Raw genomic sequence first — 7,316 nt, forward strand, 5'->3', positions numbered from 1 at the left:
TTCTCTAACAATACAGACCTACATTTTAAGAACTCTAGTTTATTTAACGTAGCTTTGCTAACTATCTACAAGGAATGGCCCTATTTACCATTTCAATGCTCTTCTAATATGTCCTTAAAGATTGCTTTTAGTTCAACCAACTGGTTGCATAGCCTTCACTGGCTCAGCGTCACAAGGGAATTCTAAACATTCTTTTGTATCTTAACTCAAAAGTTGTGAGGCTTAATGTAGCAACCTTCATGGTACTTGGAGGGAGGAGCTAAGTTGCAGGAAAGAAGAGTCTAGAGGAGGCACTAGGAAGTCAGTCTGTATACACATGGTTGGAATGCTCCCTGCAGTTGCAGCACCTCTGAGAATAATTATCTTAATAAGAGCAAGTTTAGTTCTAGAACAGTGGTTCTTAACCTGCAGTGCAGGCACCCTCTAGGGGTGCGAGATGCCCTTTCTGGAGGTGTGAGACATGCCAGATTTTTTTAGAAGGTAAATCATTGAAAACACAAATTAAGCACAGGCACGTAAGTACAATGACTTTGTTTCACCAAACCTATGTATTTATTAACATTATACATTTCTAACTATTACTGTAATATACAAACAAAAAATTATTTTCAAGTTTTTAAGCTAACTGTAGTGAAATTATCTCGCTACAAAATACAGCGTACCGCCACGTTGCGGGGTATTTCTTGAATCATGCGCAGATGATGAGGTGGCAGCGCTGTGGCTTTGTTTGAATTCAGTTAGCCACTAACTGTTCGCACATTGGTTACAATTTACTTCCACAGCAAACCTCCGCAACACCTCTGGGTAATACTTGCCTATTTTTGTGTGCCTACTGGACTATTATTTGTGGTGAGTAATAACATAAAACTATTTTACGTATATTTAATATGCATTTAAAAGTGTATAGGCCCCCCTATCTCTGTTTATATATTTTTTCATTTCAGTAACCCTTGCCATGTCAAAGAAACGCAAATGGCACGACAACTGTGTTCATTACAGGTTCACTTGTACGGCAGAGAAGGATGGAAATCAATGACTGCTGCAATGTGTACTGTGCAGCTTGTTATTTTCAAACGCCAATCTCAAACCATTGAAGCTGTCTGAACATTTCAACAACCAGCATAGTGGTGCAGCTGCTGGACATGACATTGACACCCTGAAGTCTACAAAGGCATGATTTAAACATAGCGGAACCTTGAGGAAGTTTGGGTTTGTGTCACTTGAGAAGCCCTTGTTACAAGCATCCTATGAAGTTGCATATTTGTGTGCCAAGGAAAAGAAGCCTCATACAATAGCTGAGGAATTAGTGAAATCTTGTGCATTGGAAATGGCAAAAATAGTACTGGGACCAGATGCGCAAAAAAAGCTTCAGCAGGTTCCCTTGTCAAATGGCGTGATCCATTCTAAAATTCATGAGATGAGCCAGGATATCTTGCAGAAAGTTATAGAAGATATCAAAGCTAGTCCTCTTAAAGTGGATATTCAGCTTGATGAGTCAACTGACTTTGATGGCTGCAGTCAGCTGTTGGTGTTTGTGCAGTACGTAAAGGGGAAAGAAATCCTGGAAGAATTCTTGTTCTGTGAACCACTGCAATTAACTACGAAAGGAATCGATGTGTTCAATCTCATCAAAGACTTATTTTTGAAGCATAAGATAACACTTGACATGCGTGGATCAATTTGCATCGATGGTGCCCCTGCCATGCTAGGAAAAAAATCAGGATTTGTTGCCTATGTAAAGAAAGATGTACCTCCTATCATGATCACACCTTTTATGTTGCACCGCCATGTACTTGCCGCAAAGACTTTGCCTACAAAATTGAAGGATACTTTGTCTACTGCGGTGAGCGCAGTAAACTTCATCAGAGGACATGCTCTAAATCACCGCCTCTTCCATGCTTTTTGCGAAGAAATTGGTGCCAAGCACACTGTCCTTCTTTTCCATACAGAAGTGAGGTGGCTTTCCCGTGGCTGAATGCTTACTCATATTTTTGAAATGTACAAAGAAATAAGTCAGTTTCTTTGTAACCAAAGCAGTAATTTAGTTAATGAATTTGAAAAGAGAGAGTTTATCCTTTGCCTAGCATACATGGCAGATGTATCCATACACCTAAATTAACTCAACACATCTATGCAAGGAACTGGGATGAACACGGTAACTGCCAGAGAAAAGTTATCTGCTTTTATTCAGAAACTTCCAGTTTGGATAAAGCATGTTGAGAAAAGAAATTTCACTAACTTTCCTTTTCTTGAAGAAACAGTTGTTTCAGAAAATGAAGGAATGACCATTGCAACTGAAGTGACAAAGCATTTGAAACAGCTGAGTAACTCTTTCCAAGGATATTTTTCCACTGGAGATCTTGATGTGGCAAAGAAATGGATACTGGATCCATTTCTTTTTAACCTGTATTACATCAACAATAGTGATTTGATGAAAGATGATCTCAATGAATTACGAGCCAATGGCCGAATCCGAATGGAGTTTGAGACAATGAAGCTTGAGAATTTCTGGTACGCTCATCTAGCACCGTTTCCACAACTGGCGAAGAAGTGCTGGAGATCCTTGTGCCATTTGCAACTACATACTTGTGTGAGATAGGATTTTCATCACTCTTACACATCAAAACAAAGGCCAGAAACTGCCTAAATGGGTGTGGCTATTTCAAAAAATGTTCCTCGTTTCTCGAACATCATTGAACAGAAGCAACAGCAGAAGAGTCACTGAGCTGGTAAACTTTAAAAAGTGTGTAATTTTTCATGTATTCTTAATTTTACTGTGAAATTAGAATTATATATTTATTTTATCTCTTTCATTCTATAGTTATGATATATCTAGGTTTAAAGAATTGACCTAATTCAACGATTTTTGATAAGGGGTACGAGAACATATTTTGAGAACCAAAGGGGTGCAGGCTGCAGTAAAGGTTAAGAACCACTGTTCTAGAGACATGGAGTCCCCTCAGGTTGTTATCCAGCATGTGGCTCATGGAACAGTTCAACACTTCAAATTTGGCCTGTAAATGCAGTAGGACTATTCACATATGGATGTGTGTGCAGGACTGGGGCCTTGGTATGTTGTGAGGACTTTGCCACTTCAGCTATTTTCCAATACTAATGCTACATGCTGCGGAAATGTACATTGGTGAATTGGGAACATGAGAAAGCTTTTTTAGATATAAATGTAATTAACTAAACCTTTCATAGCCATTACCTCTTTTTTAAATGTTGCTTTATTCTATGTATCTTGTTGGGATATGGTAGTAACCCTATAATACAGTGGGTGCCAGCAAGCACCTCCTCATGGGTAAAGCACCCTGCCTCTATTTCTCCTCTCTTCACTGGGTACCAAAGACCCATGTCACTCCCCCTGGTATCAGTGGCTAATCAAATTGCCCACATTCTTCCCCCATGTGATGCAGCAGGGCTTTTCACCAGCTTAACAAGCACTCACTGCCAAACCCACTGTCCTTAAGAATATTTATTTGTGCAAACATAAGCACATAACAGACAAAAACGGTTCCTCAGCTGACCTTTTGGTCCTAGGGTTTCACAGCCTCTCCTCCCAGGGATTTCTGGTAATCCTGCTTCTTGCAGCTTTCCAGTCCCAGCCAGCTCTCCAATCCCAGCCAGCTTCCTTCCCCTTCTGGAACACAAGTCCCACGGCTTCCTCCTGGAACAGCTGGCCCTGTTCTAAGGACCCACCACTGCTGTTAACTCAACTTCCCTATAGTTCTTCTCCTCAGGCACAGCTTACCCCAATCACTCCTCCTTTTCTTTTTCTTTTTTTCTTTTCTGACACAGCAGCCGCAGCACGTGAGGCTATGACTGCCACCTACTTCATTTTTCACATAATCAAAAATCTATATCCTCTCACCCGGTCCTGGATCCTTAAAAAAATGAAGTAATTTTTTTTAATGCTACCCCAGTTCCCAGGTACTCAGTCCTTTCAGATTATTTTCATTCATTTTGAGACATCTCAGTTCATCATAAAGAATCTTTCTCTCTGTGTGATTCTCCTTGCATTGCTACAGCAGAAGCTCAGCTGTTTCTAGGACTCTGCATGTGTTGCACAATCCCTCTTTGGGGTTGTATAGAATATGAATTACCATTCAGATCACAGTGACCTGCTAGCACTCTAAATATAGTTAATTCACTTCTTCTATCATAGCTATTATGTATATCATTATCCTCTAGTTTAGCACATATTTCATAGAACCCTCATCTTTTTTAATCTTTGGTCCTTAGTTCTTGCCATTCCTTCTTAACTTCTCTCTTAATTGAAGTGCAGTTTGCTCAGAGGGATCTTTATACCAACCTCCTCATTTTAAGGCATTTTTCACTGCTTTATCTGCCATTTCATTGCCCAGTATCATGCCATGCACCAGAATCCACACTATTACTATAGTACAATTTAAGTATACCTATGTCCATAGTCAGGAATGATATTTTATTGATTTCTGAGGCTCCTTTTTGAATCACCATTATACCCGATAATGAGTCAGATAGGATAACAATCATAGTTGGGTGTATGTCCCTTATCCACGTCTGTGCAAACAGTATGCCCATCAATATGCCCATCATAATGGCCACAAAATTGGCTAGTCTCACAGATCCCTTAATTCTAAATTCAGGGATACAAAGAGCTGTTCCCAATCTACCTGTATTGTCATCTCTAGAGCCATCAGTATAGTAATGGCAGTGCTGACTCCATTTGGCATTTATAAACTTATAAATCTTTATGAATCTTAGTCATATTTGATGAGTCCTGCTCCTCCCTTTGTTTCTTTGTGTCTTTCTAAATCTACAACTGGAGAGACAACCATCCAGCTACAGTTGATTTCTCATGACTAAAGATTTTAATTTCTTCCAGATCTTCCTTTTCACCCCAGTCTTTTACCCACCTTTTGACTTTGCTAGCATGTGGCAGTTTCTAGCACGCAGTTACTTCTTGTCTACTTAATTCCCAGCAGTCCTGGTAAATTTGTTTAGTACACACATCTTCACTATTTCCATTACCCTTAGTCCAACAGGTTAAATCTAACCATTTCATCCTTAAATTTAAAGACATTTTTCCAGTGGCTACCTGCAGCACACACAACAGAGTCATAATATTCACACCACACGTGATTCACAGAGTTTGCACCTGGATTGGATCTCATTTTTTTAGTGTTGATTTAGAAGCTGAATTAAAGGCATGGCATTCATAATCTAGAACTGATCTTATTAATGCCCAATACAGCATCAACGTTTTCCCATCAATACTTTTAAGCAGACCCATCTAGTCTTGATATTATCTATATGACACTTCCAAGTTATTTTGTTATTGAACTTAACTTCTAAGAATCTAAAGTTTTGAACTACCTGTTTTTTTTCCTGTATAGAGATATAGGTTCCATTCTTCACCAATTTTCCTTTCTGTGAAGATGATTCCCTTTGCTTTAGCAAGTGAGAACTTAAATCCCCAAGTATCTCTCCATTCTGAACACCCCCTCACCTCCCCCCACCACCACTCAAAGTGCCTTATTGGTTTTCTCCACACCTATCTTAAGTCTTCTTGTTTGGCCCATACAGCACAGTCATCTGCAAACAAAGTAATACCTATTCCTATCCATACTCTCTCCAGAAGATCATTAGTCATAATGTTAAATGGGGTTTGTCATAAATATAAAGGGAAGGGTAAACCCTTTAAAATCCCTCCTGGCCAGAGGAAAAATCCTCTCATCTGTAAAGGGTTAAGAAGCTAAAGGTAACCTCGCTGGCACCTGACCAAAATGACCAATGAGGAGACAAGATACTTTCAAAAGCTGGGAGGAGGGAGAGAAACAAAGGGTCTGGGGCTGTCTGTATGCTGCTTTTGCCAGGGACAGAACAGGAATGGAGTCTTAGAACTTTTAGTAAGTAATCTAGCTAGGTATGTTTGTTAGATTATGATTTCTTTAAATGGCTGAGAAAAGAACTGTGCTGAATAGAATGACTATTCCTGTCTGTGTGTCTTTTTTGTAACTTAAGGTTTTACCTAGAGGGGTTCTCTATGTTTTGAATCTAATTACCCTGTAAGGTATCTACCATCCTGATTTTACAGAGGTGATTCCTTTACTTCTATTAAAAATCTTCTTGTAAGAAAACTGAATGCTTTCTCATTGTTCTAAGATCCAAGGGTTTGGGTCTGTGGTCACCTATGCAAATTGGTGAGGATTTTTACCAAACCTTCCCCAGGAAGTGGGGTGCAAGGGTTGGGAGGATTTTGGGGGGAAAGACGTGTCCAAACTACGTTTTCCCAGTAAAGCCAGTTAAAGTTTGGTGTTGGCAGTGGAAATTCCAAGGGCAAAGGGTAAAATTAATTTGTACGTTGGGGAAGTTTTAACCTAAGCTGATAAAAGTAAGCGTAGGAGATTTTCATGCAGGTCCTCACATCTGTACCCTAGAGTTCAGAGTGGGGAAAGAACCTTGACAGGGTTGGACTGATAAAACCCCCTCTATGGAGTGCCATTAGTAAGCTTATAAATATTTGAGAAAGCCACCCCCAACCCTGATTGGTATGGTTCTATCACTTAAGTCTCGTATCCACCAGAACGTTCCTTCTATTCCAATTACAGCTAGTTTATTCAGCAAGCCTTCCCTCCATAGCATGTTATATGCTTTATCAGCATCCAAAAAGACAGCTATCATAAGCTGTTTCTCAAATGGTTTTTTGTATTTCTGTTTCTAATCTTACAATACCATGATTAAGTGTGCATCTTCCTTTCCTGAAACCATTTTGTACACAATATATTATTTCATTTGCCCCCCGAGTATGTTACTGATCTCTCTTATCATTCTTTCCATAATTTTGCCCACACATCAGGTCTTCTGCATAGTTTGCCAAGTTTTACTACAGGTATAACCTCTGCTCGCTTCCATTCTGCGGGCAGTATTCCTTTTCCCTATACATAGGTACCGACTCTGTGGGTGTTCTGGGGCTTAAGTTTGGAGAAAAAATAGGGGGTGCTCAGCACTCATCAGCCTCAGGGCTGGCCACCCATCAGCTGTTTGGCAGGCCCCCCGAGGCTAGCCGTGATGCTCGGGGGAGGGGAAGAGAGGAGGGAGTAGTGGGGCGGGCACTCTGGGGAGGTGCAGAAGAGGGTGGCGGAGCAGCGGGAGAATCTCGGGGGAGGCAGAGGAGTGGGGGGGAGGGAAGAAGTGGAGCGAGGGCGGGGCCTCGGGGGAATTGGCCAAGCAGGAGCAGGGCCTCAGGGTGGAGCAGGGGTGGAGCACCTATCAGGAAGAACAAAAGTTAGCTCCTATTGCCCCATATGTTGTTATACAATTTCAATAAA

At 40.6% G+C, this 7,316-nt stretch overlaps 1 pseudogene; it reads left to right on the forward strand.

Annotated features, from left to right (window-relative positions):
* Positions 1 to 955: 955 nt before the first annotated feature.
* Positions 956 to 2,725, forward strand: LOC125634875 (protein FAM200C-like; annotated as a pseudogene).
* The last annotated feature ends 4,591 nt before the right edge of the window (positions 2,726 to 7,316 follow it).

This window comes from Caretta caretta, chromosome 3, assembly GCF_965140235.1.
Source record: "Caretta caretta isolate rCarCar2 chromosome 3, rCarCar1.hap1, whole genome shotgun sequence".
Classification (NCBI taxonomy): Eukaryota; Metazoa; Chordata; order Testudines; family Cheloniidae; genus Caretta; species Caretta caretta.